General features: G+C 45.4%; 1 protein-coding gene across 1 annotated transcript in view; it reads left to right on the top strand.

The window, feature by feature from the left end:
- ASTN2 (astrotactin 2) overlaps nucleotides 1-13,898 on the top strand; it is a 668,315-nt gene that overhangs the window by 345,814 nt on the left and 308,603 nt on the right. The window lies entirely within an intron of this gene.

The raw sequence follows: 13,898 nt of genomic DNA, 5'->3' as shown, positions 1-13,898 counted from the left end.
TGCTTTACACATGGGACATTGTGCCTTGACTGCTGCTAATTATAGTTGGCCTGTTGGCATTGTTCTGTTTGAGGCAGCCCTGTGAATGAAGGGTGAAAAATAAGACCTATGAAACAGAAGGGAGAGAGGATGCTGTTGGCATTTCCGTTTAGAAGCCTCTTGCTCTGTTCTTTTTACAAGTGCCTTCCTCCAGCTACAGCTTATCCACGTTTAGAAAAATGTCGAGAGTTTTAAGGGAGGGGGGCGGCAGCAAAAACCTTCCCCTTCCTTGCTTGAGTGTTTTGTTGTTTCATTCTTGATTCTCTTCAAGGCTCTTGCCTTCTAATCCACAATTGAAATCCTGTGGATCAGGGTAATAATAAAGATGCTCAGCGCTATTCAGAAACACCTTGCTCCCAGGTGCTGTTAATGGGAACAAGTGGAAGCCTAATTCATAATAATAATAATAATAATGTCGCGTGGCTCTGTCACCCGTTTTATCTCCTCCATGTCAAATACTTCACAAGCATTCAACTGAATAGTTTCCCCCTGTGACTTCGGAGCCTATTGGTTAAGCCCTTCTTTACAAGTGAAGAAAAATTGAGTTATTGAAGCAGTTTGCAGTTTGCTCAATTTTGTGTGTGTGTGATGACTGGGGCCTTCGCACACCCATTACAGAATTACCCCTTGATTGCTGTGGCCTTAGCAGATTATTGAGGAGGGAACTGTCTCTCCCCTGTGTTTGTAAAGCTATTAGGGCATGGTTGGTGCTTTTAAGAAATGTGCCAGCAGGTCCTAACTGTAAGTAGTTACAGGTTTTTCTGTAAAAGAGGGGTGGTGTGTGTGTGTGTGTGTGTGTGTGTGTGTGTGTATTTACAGGCCTACTGCAGGGAGAGGGAGAGTTCAATGGTCAAGCTCCCAGGTTCACAACTTCCCTAACCATGGGTCTTTTATCTCCTGGTTTTGAGCAGTTATGTTTTTCAGGGTGGCATCGGGGAGAGTTTAAACCTCCCCCCTTCCTGGATGTTACAATCAGGATAATGATCAGCCTCCTCCAATGGATGTTATTTGTATTTTCCAAAATGCACACTGGGCACCTCCACACCAGCCTAAAATCCTGCATTTGAAATGGGGCTTCCTGCTTCCATTTTAAATGCAGGATCACAACGACACCCTTTTTCACCCACTTCCTTTCCCCCCTCCCCTTTCCCCCTCTTTCTCCCCGTATCTGAGTCTCGCATTATCTCTCATTGATCTCGCTCCTCTTCTTGACACTTGACGCTTTAACTCTTTTCACGGAGGGAACTGAAGCGGAACACAAGTGAGGTCATTTGATAGCTCATTATCTGCGATTTATTTAAAAAATGGAACAATGGGCATTTAGTGCAGGAGACGCCCTGGAGGGACATGTCGTCATGTAAAGAGCCCACAAACATCCGTGAAGGAGCCATCGCAATCTCAGGATAAAAGCTCGGTGTGAGGAAAGCCACTAAATGCCAAGACTCATTAAACATCCTGTCTAGATTAGCCCTGAGATTCTGAGAAGTTCATGAAAGAGACAGTATACCTGGACGCCAGGCTTTATTTATGTAGCAGGGCACACTGCAGGAAAAATGGGCAAAGGGTCCTTCCACTGCAACACTTTTTTTTTTTTAATTTTTAACCTGAGTGCATTTGCTTAGCTAATCCATTAGTGTAGTCCTCACTTTAAATAGAAGATTGCAGCCAAGTGGTTGGCTGGTTAGTTGGAAATAAGACATGAGATCATAGCTCAGTGGTAGAGAGGACAGCTTTACATGCAGGCAAGGCGAGGTTCAGTCCCTGGTCTTCTCAATTATCGGATATCTGGTGCTATGGCTGGGAAAGAGCTCTGAGAGCTGCAGTCATCCTGAATAGGCAGCAAAGTACCAGGTGGGTCTCTGGTCTGACTTCATATAAAACAATGTTCATGTTCATAGATGAGGGGAGTAACATCAGTGATAGGACACATATTTTGCATTCCAGAGGCCCCTGTTGTCTCTAGTTCAGCCTTCCTCAACCTGTCTCCCTCCAGATGTGTTGGACTGCAACTCCCATAATTCCTCAGAATTATATGCGGCTCTTGTAGATGAGGGTGCTGTCCAGTGCTGGGGCTAGGCTCAAGGGTCTCTGGAGGCTCACGCTCAGGGGTCTCTGGAGGCTCAGGGGTCTCTGGAGGCTCAGGGGTCTCTGGAGGATCAGGATCAGGGGTCTCTGGAGGCTCACACTCAGGGGTCTCTGGAGGCTCAGGCTCAGAGGTCTCTGGAGGCTCAGGCTCAGGGGTCTCTGGAGGCTCAGGCTCAGGGGTCGCGAGGCTCACACTCAGGGGTCTCTGGAGGATCACACTCAGGGGTCTCTGGAGGCTCAGGCTCAGGGGTCTCTGGAGGCTCAGGCTCAGGGGTCTCTGGAGGATCAGGCTCAGGGGACTCTGGAGGATCAGGATCAGGGGTCTCTGGAGGCTCACACTCAGGGGTCTCTGGAGGCTCAGGCTCAGGGGTCTCTGGAGGCTCAGGCTCAGGGGTCTCTGGAGGGTCAGGCTCAGGGGTCTCTGGAGGCTCAGGGGTCTCTGGAGGCTCACGCTCAGGGGTCTCTGGAGGCTCAGGGGTCTCTGGAGGCTCAGGGGTCTCTGGAGGCTCAGGGGTCTCTGGAGGCTCAGGCTCAGGGGTCTCTGGAGGCTCAGGCTCAGGGGTCTCTGGAGGATCAGGCTCAGGGGACTCTGGAGGATCAGGATCAGGGGTCTCTGGAGGCTCACACTCAGGGGTCTCTGGAGGCTCAGGCTCAGAGGTCTCTGGAGGCTCAGGCTCAGGGGTCTCTGGAGGCTCAGGCTCAGGGGTCTCGAGGCTCACACTCAGGGGTCTCTGGAGGATCACACTCAGGGGTCTCTGGAGGCTCAGGCTCAGGGGTCTCTGGAGGCTCAGGCTCAGGGGTCTCTGGAGGGTCAGGCTCAGGGGTCTCTGGAGGCTCAGGGGTCTCTGGAGGCTCACGCTCAGGGGTCTCTGGAGGCTCAGGGGTCTCTGGAGGCTCAGGGGTCTCTGGAGGCTCAGGGGTCTCTGGAGGCTCAGGCTCAGGGGTCTCTGGAGGCTCAGGCTCAGGGGTCTCTGGAGGCTCAGGCTCAGGGGTCTCTGGAGGGTCAGGCTCAGGGGTCTCTGGAGGATCTTCGGCCCTGGAGTCCATGTCACTGCTGGACTCCCAGGTCATATCATGACATTCAGTCTCCAGGGTCATGACATTCAGCACTGCCAGTCAGAGATGAACTGGGCTCAATGCACCAGTACTCTGACTTTGGTGGTAGAAGGCAGCTGCCTGTGATTTGACTAAATGTGGGATGGAAGCATTCTACCCTGTTGTTTCCAACCCCCAACCCACTTGAATAGGGACCTGTTTAAAAAGAAAAAGCGGAGGCATTTCCTTGCCTCTCTCAATTATGGCGACAACCCCATTCAGAACAAGCTGTATTTCAGGCCAACCGCCACGGTGCCAGCAGGAGCTGTCCTTCAGCTGGGTCGATGAACATGTTCCTGCCTTTTCGGTTTTCCTGACAAGTTTCCCTGCGTTCACCGTGCATCACATTTAGGTCTAATTCCACAGCACCGTTTCTGGTCTCCTTTTGTATTCCCTTGCATACCTCCGTAAAATGGGTAAAAACATTGTGTGTCTGTGTGTGCGCATCTGCATGCCATACGAATGCCCCTTTTTGTATCAAGCTGGTTCCTGCTGTTGTCTTCTCAGTGCTGACAGTGAATTGTGCATTTATTTTTTTCTAGTACCTTTTGAAAGGGGGTCATTGGAATCAACAAGGCCCTTTCAACGTTCTCCTGCTGGTAGGTGGGACTGAGGAACCAATCTTTGTGTTCTTGCTAGTCTGTCTGTGAATTCGAATAAGTCATTACAGAATGGGGGGAAGGCTTTGGAAAAGATCACTTGAAATCCCAATGGGAGTCTGATCACAGCCTCCTTCTCTTTGTACCTGTTGCTAACACTCAAGGTGGACAGTGGATTCCAAGGTGCCAGTTCTGTCTGATCTGTTTTGACAGATCTAATCAGGTGAGCACCGGGATACCACAGTCTCCACTCACCAGGGCCTCCCCGGGTGAATTGCAGTTCAAACTGAATATCCTTCACATTTACCTTGTCAGCTTGAAACAGTGTTCATCTCTGCATGGAAATTGAAAGGCAGGGGAGACAAATGGGACACAGGGCTGGATAAACCATCATGCTAAGCATGCTGCTGCAGCAGAACATGGGTCCGGTAAACTAGTCTTCTGGGATTTTCCCTCACCTTGCATTGGATATTATAGGCACAGCCACCCTGAACATTAGAGAAGGGCTGACTTGAGCATTGAATGTTCCACCTCCCCCTGTTGTCCATGCACAACATGAGGGCTTGGTGTTCTACCAGGCCCCTGCCCCCAGCCGCGATGTGTAGGGGAAGTTATGGAATTGGTTCCAGCAGTGACATCTGCATAACTTTGTTTTGCAGTATCCATCAAGAGTTTCCCTTGCTTTTATCAAAACCCATAAGAGTAGTCAAGTTAGTCTGTCACATCAAACACACACAAAAGGCCATGCAATGCAAGAGCTACATTGGCAAAATACCTATGCAAAACTCAAATGCATAAAAGAAAATCACAGTGACCACTCACGACTGCAGTAATTAGCAATCATATAGTCTTCAGATGCTCCCCATCTCATCTGCTCTCAGAAGCTAAGCTAAGCAGGGTCAGCCCTGGTTAGTACTTGGATGGGAGACCGCCTGGGAATCAGGCTTCCTCCATTGAGCAGGGGGGTGGACTCGATGGTCTTGTAGGCCCCTTCCAACCGTATGATTCTATGACGTTGAGCAAAGGGCTGGATGTGCCCAATCCCGTCTGATCTTGGAAGTTAAGCAGAGTCGGTCCTGGTTAGTACTTGGATGGGAGACCGCCTGGGAATCAGGCTTCCTCCATTGAGCAGGGGGGTGGACTCGATGGTCTTGTAGGCCCCTTCCAACCGTATGATTCTATGACGTCGAGCAAAGGGCTGGATGTGCCCAATCCCGTCTGATCTTGGAAGTTAAGCAGAGTCGGTCCTGGTTAGTACTTGGATGGGAGACCGCCTGGGAATCAGGCTTCCTCCATTGAGCAGGGGGGTGGACTCGATGGTCTTGTAGGCCCCTTCCAACCGTATGATTCTATGACGTCGAGCAAAGGGCTGGATGTGCCCAATCCCGTCTGATCTTGGAAGTTAAGCAGAGTCGGTCCTGGTTAGTACTTGGATGGGAGACCGCCTGGGAATCAGGCTTCCTCCATTGAGCAGGGGGGTGGACTCGATGGTCTTGTAGGCCCCTTCCAACCGTATGATTCTATGACGTCGAGCAAAGGGCTGGATGTGCCCAATCCCGTCTGATCTTGGAAGTTAAGCAGAGTCAGTCCTGGTTAGTACTTGGATGGGAGACCACCTGGGAATCAGGCTTCCTGCACTGAGCAGGGGGTTGAACTTGATGGTCTTGTAGGCCCATTCCAATCCTATGATTCTATGATTCATAGCGATGCTGTGCTAATTTAACACCTGTCATGGGAGCAATCCGGTAATCACGAAGAGCCAATCTTATTCCCATTCTTGCAATGCGTGGCATTTTTTGACCCCCTCAGTCTGGGCAAGGAATCACCGACAAGGCACCCTTCTCCACTTCCTCCCCCACCCCCATCAGTTTTATCCATTTTTGTAATGTACCACTTTTCTCTAAAAGGCACCATGCAACTATCCTACTGGAAAACAGGTTTTGTTTTGTTTTTTTCTGACTCCAATAATGCAGACATTAGGGATACCAAACTGTCTTGTCTTTTATCGTTCCACAATGTAAAAGCAGTTGAACAAACTAGTGACCGGCAAAGAGCAATTGCCATATTTACTACTACTGTCTGTCTTGTCTTTGTTTGCCAATATTCTGCTAGTGCAGTGTGGAATGTAAGGTGACCTATTTTTGTTTTGAAAGGGCTTACAATCTGCATTAAAGGGACTCTGGGGTAAGGAAACCTCTGCATCTCTAAAATCTCCCCCCCACCACCCCGGGCCGGGGGGAAGTGCAACGTTTGGGCTCTCAGTAATAGAAATGTGACAGGAGATTTTATCAGGAACGGCGAATCCAATGACGTTGCCAAAGCATTGGATTCCAGTGCTGTGTGTGTGTTTCAGATCCATTCTGTGTCAATGTTTATGCATGTGTACACACACATAATAAAATGTAATTGCAGCACCAGCTTTCTAGTTTGGACAGGCAAAGCACTATTTAGTCATTTAATGGCTACTGTGCCTTTAATTAGAAGTTTCCTCCTCAACTTTGTAATTGTTTCCTGTTTAGTGGGGTGAGGAGAAGATTAGTGATGAATTATCCTTGATTTATCATCTTCTGCTTCTCCTGGGAAGTTTTGCTGTCTTCTTTCCACCACCGCCCCTTTCTTTCATAGTAAAATACAAGTATTGCACTATAAATGAAAGGAAAGGAAAATACAGGGAAAGGAAACCAGCAATTGACCACCATAGGTGAAGAGAAGCTGATGGATTAAGGGACAATTCATCACTAATCCCCCAGCCATGTTAAACAGAAAGCCACAACAGGCAGAAGACTCCAAATGAACACAGCAGTGGATCTTTGCTGAATAGGCCTTGTCTCTGAGTAAACATTGTAGAAGTATCTCTGCCATAAGGATGGGCATTGCTGGATAAAATACCTCTCTATTAAGCGTCATAGTAAAGCCAGTGTTCTAAATTCAGTTCCACCTGATTGTGGACAAGCACTATCTTAGCACTCGGACTTAAGGGGTAGAAGCTGCAAGTAGGGAAGCTCCAAATTAACATTGCAGGGGATCTCTGCTGAATAGGGCTTGTCTCTGAGTAAACATTGTAGAAGGATCTCTGCCATAAGGATGGGTATTGCTGGATAAAATACCTCTCTATTAAGTGTCATGGTAAAGCCAGTGTTCTAAATGGAGTTCCACCTGATTGTGGACAAGGACTACCTTACCACTGTGCCCTTGTGTGGAAGCAAACACCTGCCTTAGGAGGGATAATTCAGGTTCATCTCTGGAGGCAGAGTTCTGATGCATCTTGCTAAAGCAAACAATGCTTAATTACCTTTCAACTACTGAACTGCACTTGTGCAGTGAAATAGCACATGCCCAGAATCATGTACACATCACCTTCTGCACATGCTTATCTTTGCTGTTCATTTGTTCATTCATTCTTTCTTTCTTTTCTGGCAGGTATTTTTGCTGTCCATAATTCTGACCTTTTTTTTTGGGGGGGGTGAATAGAGTTCCCCAAATTGTTACTATTCTAATAAAATATTGTTACCATCCCAAGAAAATAGCATTCTGGTAAGCCGCTATATTTAGGAACATTGTAAGAGTGTTGGTGAAAGTGCATATTTTATTTTGGTTGCAAAGTTCCTCCTCTTTAAAATAGCGTTTGATGTTTTGTTCTTAGAAGGAGTGGTTGAAAAGACTACCTAGCAGATGGGAGTTCGGGAGATCAGGATTCCGCCCCCCCCCCCCCCCGGGCCAGGAACCAGCTGTCTGGAAGTGGAAGAAATAAAGCAAATGTTATTAGATTATACTTATGGACAGACCTTAAAATATGCATGATAATGAGGAAAGGTGAGGTGAGCAGCTGAGCCAGTATGATGGCAATAGTAAAACAATAGTAATAATCTCCAAGAAATCATGCAGTGTTGTCCTGCTTATGATTTTTTAAACTATGCATCACCCCCAATTTTCAAATAACCCCTCTATGGTTACTTTTTATATATTTAAAGCACAGAGTAAAAAATCCTCTGTGGTTAGATTTTTTTTTTTTTTTTTTTTTTTAAGCATGGTGTAAATGCATTGCTTGGGAAATGAGTTAATTAGAGTTCAATTTCTAGAAATTACTATCAATTACTAAATATAGCTGCTCCCAATTAGATGTTGAATGGGCTCATGTTTTTGCTGCTATTAATAATTGAAGTTATTAATAAATGTGCAAATGTGTTGTGGTATCAAGCAAAATGTGCATCTGCAAATTTCCGAGGGCCAGTTTGGATGTGAAAACATAATCAGAGTTCACAGTCATTGTTTCTAAACAGAAGATTAAGCAGAAATAGTTGTTCCTAAATGCTAAACCCTTTCTGGGATAACAGAGGTGAGAAACATGGATGTTGCTGCTTATTTTGTGGAGATATAAACTTTAGCTCAGTTCAGATACAATGCCAAAACACGGAAAGGAAGCATAACTATGGTTTGATGTGAGTTTGTAAACTATGGTTTGTGTTAACTAAAGCCCTATTCAGGTGCTATGTCTTTATAAGGTATACTAACATGCATAAGAGGCACACGGCTTTGTGTGTTGGTCCTGCTCACAATGTCCTTGTGTACACTGGCCCCACCCTCTAAAGTCCCCAAGTTTGCTGTGTTGAGTAGGGGGGGATCCGCAAGAGGCTTCTACTTGCATTTTTTTGAACCTGCGTAGAACTTTGTGCTATCAGGCACTCTGATAAAGAAGATTCAGGGTCCTCAGAATCTTGGAGTCTTCTAATTGTGTTCAAGTGAATATGAGTTGAACACCCCTGCCGACATCATCACTTAACACAGGGAGATTTGGGAATTGGGGGGGGAAGGGCTGGTGTGCGCAGTGCTGGCCCTCTTACACATATTAGTGTACCCTATTCAGGTACAGCACTGAATAGGGTTTATGACTTGGACTTAGAATTGACTTAGTATCAACAAATCATAGTTTGTGATCAGTTGGCAACCAAAATCAGAAATATGGTACAACGTGGGTTGGTAAACCATGGTTTGTGCTAAACATGGTTTGCCCTGATGTCTGAACTGAGAAAAATAGTTACGACCTTTGTTCTACCTCTACGGGCTGTTGCGCCATAGAGGCTGTTGCATGATGGTGGTACCAAACCGCCCGCCGCCCTACAATTGGATTTCCCTGTTCCCATTATACTGAATGGCAGAACGGTAAAAATATGTGAGAGGTTTGAATGGATACGGGGTTATGTAGTCAAGGCTGCTGTGTTGGTATTCATTTCAACTATTCAACCTTCCATTCAACCTTCCAGCTAGGTGGCTGCTTTGGGTCAGTTGCTGTATTTCTGCAGAGGCAGCTGGTTGGATGAGGCCAGATGTGGTGATGTTACAGGGGGAAAGGGGAAGATGCTTGGGGTAGAGTGCAGAGCAGTAATTGTGAGGAACCAGAATAAATGGAAGATAATAATATCCTTATTAAGTGTATTCAGTTCTGTTATGATTTCAACAAGTTCTTCCCCCAAACTTTTAAGGGAGACTATTCATCTCATAGAATCATAGAATAGTAGAGTTGGAAGGGGCCTACAAGGCCATCGAGTCCAACCCCCTGCTCAATGCAGGAATCCAAGTCAGAGCATCCCTGACAGATGGCTGTCCAGCCTCATCTTGAGTTAAGTTAGTTAAGTCTGAGAACAAAATACACACATCATATTTGAACTTTGCCTGCATGTATTTTAATTTCTTAGTCTCAACACACACACACACACACACACACACACACACACACACACACACGTGGTGATCTACAAAGATATATACCTCACATATTTTAAATAGATAAGAAGCTAAAATTAGAGCTGTGTGCAAATGGTCTCTTGAAATTCTCCAGTTTACTTGTGGCAGAGAAATTTGGGAGACAATTTCCTGAATTTCTCCAGGGGGAGGAGAAATTATCAGAATTTTCTCCCAGGTAGGGCTCCCCATTGGCAGGGCTTGTAGCACAGCTCCTGTCTTTTTTGGTAAGGGCTTTGGGGGTCTTCATGCTGCAACAGCATCAACTGTCTTGGCAGGCCAGCCCGCAGTTTGCAAACACTGCAGTGCTGGTGGGGGCAGTGTTCTGTCTGGTCTGGCTTCAGAGACGAGGTGGAGTTAGTGCTCTGCCAAAATCTGTCCTCCAATTTCTTGAAAGTTTTCTCCCCCCATGAAAGAGACTTCCATTGTTCTGCCTCTCTGAGGATGTTTTATATAGTATTTTGATGGTGTTTGGGGGCTTACCTAATCACAAGCAGCCTTCCAGGCTGCCTGCACATCCTGATCTGAAAAAAGTCCTATGGGAGGAATTAGCTCATGATGCCTTCCACTAGGCTTCAATTCAAGTGTGGGAAGCTCAGGATGCTACAGGTGACCAGAGAGATGAATTGTACAATGAAAAACAGGTCACTTGTGCTTGCACCTTGGCCACTTCCTAACTTAAGTAAGGTAAGTGCAAGAAACCCAAACCCAACCCAGGAGAATTTTGCCAAAATTTCTTCACTGTTGATTTTTTTTTTTTCCCCCCCAGAAGCAATTTCTCTTCTATGAAATTTAATGAGAACGGTCCAAAAAATGTGGGAGCAATTTCCCGCATGCTACTAGCCAAAATACACAAGTTCTCAGTCCAAATACACTGTGTGGGGTATATATTTTGTACTTGGATGCCATTGTGCTAAGAAACATTCTGCTCTCCAGCTTAAACTTTTTTATGTCCAGTTTACAGCTTTTTTAATGATTAAATCTTTATAACGACTGTGAAATCTTGATAAAGACTAAGATAGTATATAACAAAAAATGTTTACAAGTATTTCAAAAGTATTTAATATAGTTACAGTACGGATGGGTGAACCAGTCTATTTCTGGTCTGTGTCACTTCAGAAGTCTGTTCCATCCCATTTCCTCAGTTAAAAACCCATAAACTGCATCAAGATGTTTAAATGTGCATATAAAAATGTGCTAAATATGTATTTAAATTCATATTTTAAAACACACTTACTGTTGAAGTATCAATTTTAAAATATATTTTGATATGTTTTTTGAGCTAAGAACTATGTCTGGACCTGAAAATTACAAAAGCCGGTGGATAATTAAGTATGGTGGGAGACGTAGATCAGACCAGTTAATATTAAAATTCACAAATACAGAATTTGTCAAGCCTCCCTAATTCAGAGCCTGCTTCCCAGTGGTGTAGCAAACCTGTTTACCAACTGCAGAAGGTGGAATTCATAACAGAATTATCTTCAATACCTAAACAAAGAATCCTGTGTGTAGAAAACTAGGATGCCAGGGATTGAATCCTTTCCGCTCTCATGCTCGTTTTCTATATTGAGCGCTTTCCATGATTATTGTTTTGTATGGAGGAGCATTCAGTCATGCCAGCCCATACCTGCAACCTGATGGGGTATAGCCCAGGAAAAGATGTACCACCTTCACTGAGAATTAGGCCTACATTTAGAATATTAAGGAAGAGAAACAAATTAAAAGCATTTGAGATAGGGCTGAGAAAGTGGAGGTGATGGGGACACTAGCTCATGTCCAGTACTGTCAAGCAAATTGTCTGTTCAGTGATGCCAATTAAATTAAAATTCATCGGTAAGTTTTTGCTATCTGAAAAGTCACTTTGTACGTTAGCAAACACATCCGGTGTCTTTGTGTCATAAGAGGGGGTTCTTCGGTCTGATGACAGTTGTGCCATGTATCAATGTGCTGATCTTCTCTTGATGGGCATTCTTTAGTTTTCTATTTCGGAAAGCTCTGTGCCCCCCCAGTTCTGTGTGTAACCCTGCTTTCAGGTTTACTCAGTCCCAATTTCATCATGTACTCATCATGTGAAAAATGTGTGATTCTGCTCACCTGTAAAAAAGAAAGACTGGGTGGGTTACTAAATTTGCACTAGTATTATTAGTGATGTGGACAGTTGCCAACATATGTGGGAAAAGGTTGGCATGTTTACAGTTGTGCCACGTATACTCCTCTGATTTCTGTGGCATCTGTTCTCGCAGCCACAGTTTTCTTTAACCTTGCTAACTTGTTAACAGTAGTTTATTGTCTTTAGCAAACTCCTAAGCAAGAGTTGTGAGTTTTTATCACCCCGCTGCAGGCTTTTGTTGAATGTGTGATCTTTTTTTAAAGGTGTCGCCTGCTGTGAAATTGAACACGCTGAGTAATTGCAGGCCATAAGAACCACTGCAAAGATGGATGCAAGACGTGTAATTTTCTGAACTCTTTTCCTGATTAAGAGTTGATCACATATATCCAGTGTCACGTGCTTCATCTTAAACTTCTACAACATTCTTGGTTACCAAGGAGACCAACAAGTATCAGCAGATGGATAGATATTCTTGTTTGTGCCTGCCTCGTCCTTGGCCGAAGTAGATATTACAGCTTTTAGAACAAGACGACTGTCTGCTAATTAGATCGCACACAATTCTGGCAGGTGACCCGTGTCCTGCCCTGTCCTTTGTAGGAGGGCCATTGCTCTGTAGTAGGGCCTGGGGCCCTCCAACGCCCATTATCCCTGACCTAGTGTACTCCAACTCCCATTATCCCTGGCAGGCAGGCTGGGGCTGATAGAAGTTGTGGTCCAAAACATTTGGAGGGTACCACGTTAGGGGAGGCTGCTTGATATGCAAAAGGTCCCCTGCATCTTCAGCTAAGAATGAATCCGGTACAGGTGATGGAAACACCTCTCTCCGCCCTAAAGCCTGGAAAAATTGCTGCCAATCAGAGAGAGTAGCCAGTGCTTCCCAAGATGAACAAATAGTCCAACCTGGTATAAAGTATCTTCCTATATTCCTATTATATCTGTAGACCTCCTGGTATTTATCTATTCATTTACAATATTTATATACCGCTCCACATCAAAAGATTTCAGAGCGGTGAACAGCAAAGATAAAAGAATAAAACGCCATGTTAAAACAGTTAAAACATTTTTTAAAAAAATACAAGTTCCAAAAAGCAGAATTTAATAAACCGGTCACTCAAGGAAGGCCTCCCCAAATAACAATGTCTTCAGGAGGCGCCGGAAGCAATGCAACGTTGGTGCCTGCCTGACCTCCAGAGGCAGAGAGTTCCACAGGAAGGGGGCCACCACACTGAAGGCTCTTTTCCTGGTGGACTCCAGCCAAGCTATGGGGTCCATGTGGAACCACCAGGGACTTGCCCTCTGATAACCTCAGTGACTGAGCAGGTTGGTAAGGAAGGAGGCGCTTTTTCTCAGGTATCCCATGCGCAATTTGATATGTGCAATGTTGGACTCCACATCCAACATTAGGACTCTTAAGTAACCTTGTGTGCCATTGTTGGGAATGCTATTTGGAAAAGTCTCCTAGATTTGCTCCCTGAATGAGTTCCCCCTCCCACTTTGAAGTCAGATCCCCCCTCCCCATACCATCCCATATCACAAGCTGCTTTGGCATCTCTCATCAGTTTCAAAAGCTGTGTGCACTCTGCTTCATGGGGGTCAGGGGGAGGTGGTAGTGTTCAAGAAATGTGTCAGATCTGCTTCTGTGGGTGTTCACACTCTACACCAGCTCCCCCTGGCCAAATTCCCCTGGGGATGGGCTATCGGCATTTACTTCTATTTATTTCTTTATTATTGTTTTTTAAAGGGGAAATGAAAGAAGGGGGAAGAATAATAAAACTCGACCTCCTTGCAGCTTAATCCTAGTGACCAGAAATGGTCCCAACCAAATGATTTTGCAACAAAGATGTTTAGACTGATCCCAGGGGGGCAGGGGGGGGATTTTTGTTTTGGGGAGTTTTTTGCCTTGGTTTGCTTTGCAAACTTAAGGCCTAGAAGGCTTGTTTCTTTTCCCCCCTTTTAAATGAAAGCTGCAGTTCTCAAAGTTCTGCTCGAGCGGATGGATGGGTGTCTGTGGGGACCAATTTTCACAGTTTGCAGCTCTGTAGATTTCCTGAAATCCTACCTCACTAGTCAGTGGTGTGGTTCAAACATAATGGTTAAACAATGTCCAAACCTTGGACTCATGTGCATCCCTTCCCCTCTCCTCCTCCTCCTGCACCGCACATGCAAAGAAGATTTAACTTTTTCTTTCAAAAAATAATGCAGTGCATCCTGCTTCTTTTGCTTAAAGTTGC

The sequence above is a fragment of the Heloderma suspectum genome, chromosome 14 (assembly GCF_057233095.1).
Source record: "Heloderma suspectum isolate Gila_16-S chromosome 14, 16-S_ref, whole genome shotgun sequence".
NCBI lineage: Eukaryota > Metazoa > Chordata > Lepidosauria > Squamata > Helodermatidae > Heloderma > Heloderma suspectum.
Note: the sequence above shows the minus strand (reverse complement) of the source record. Positions and strands in the feature narration are given on the sequence as shown.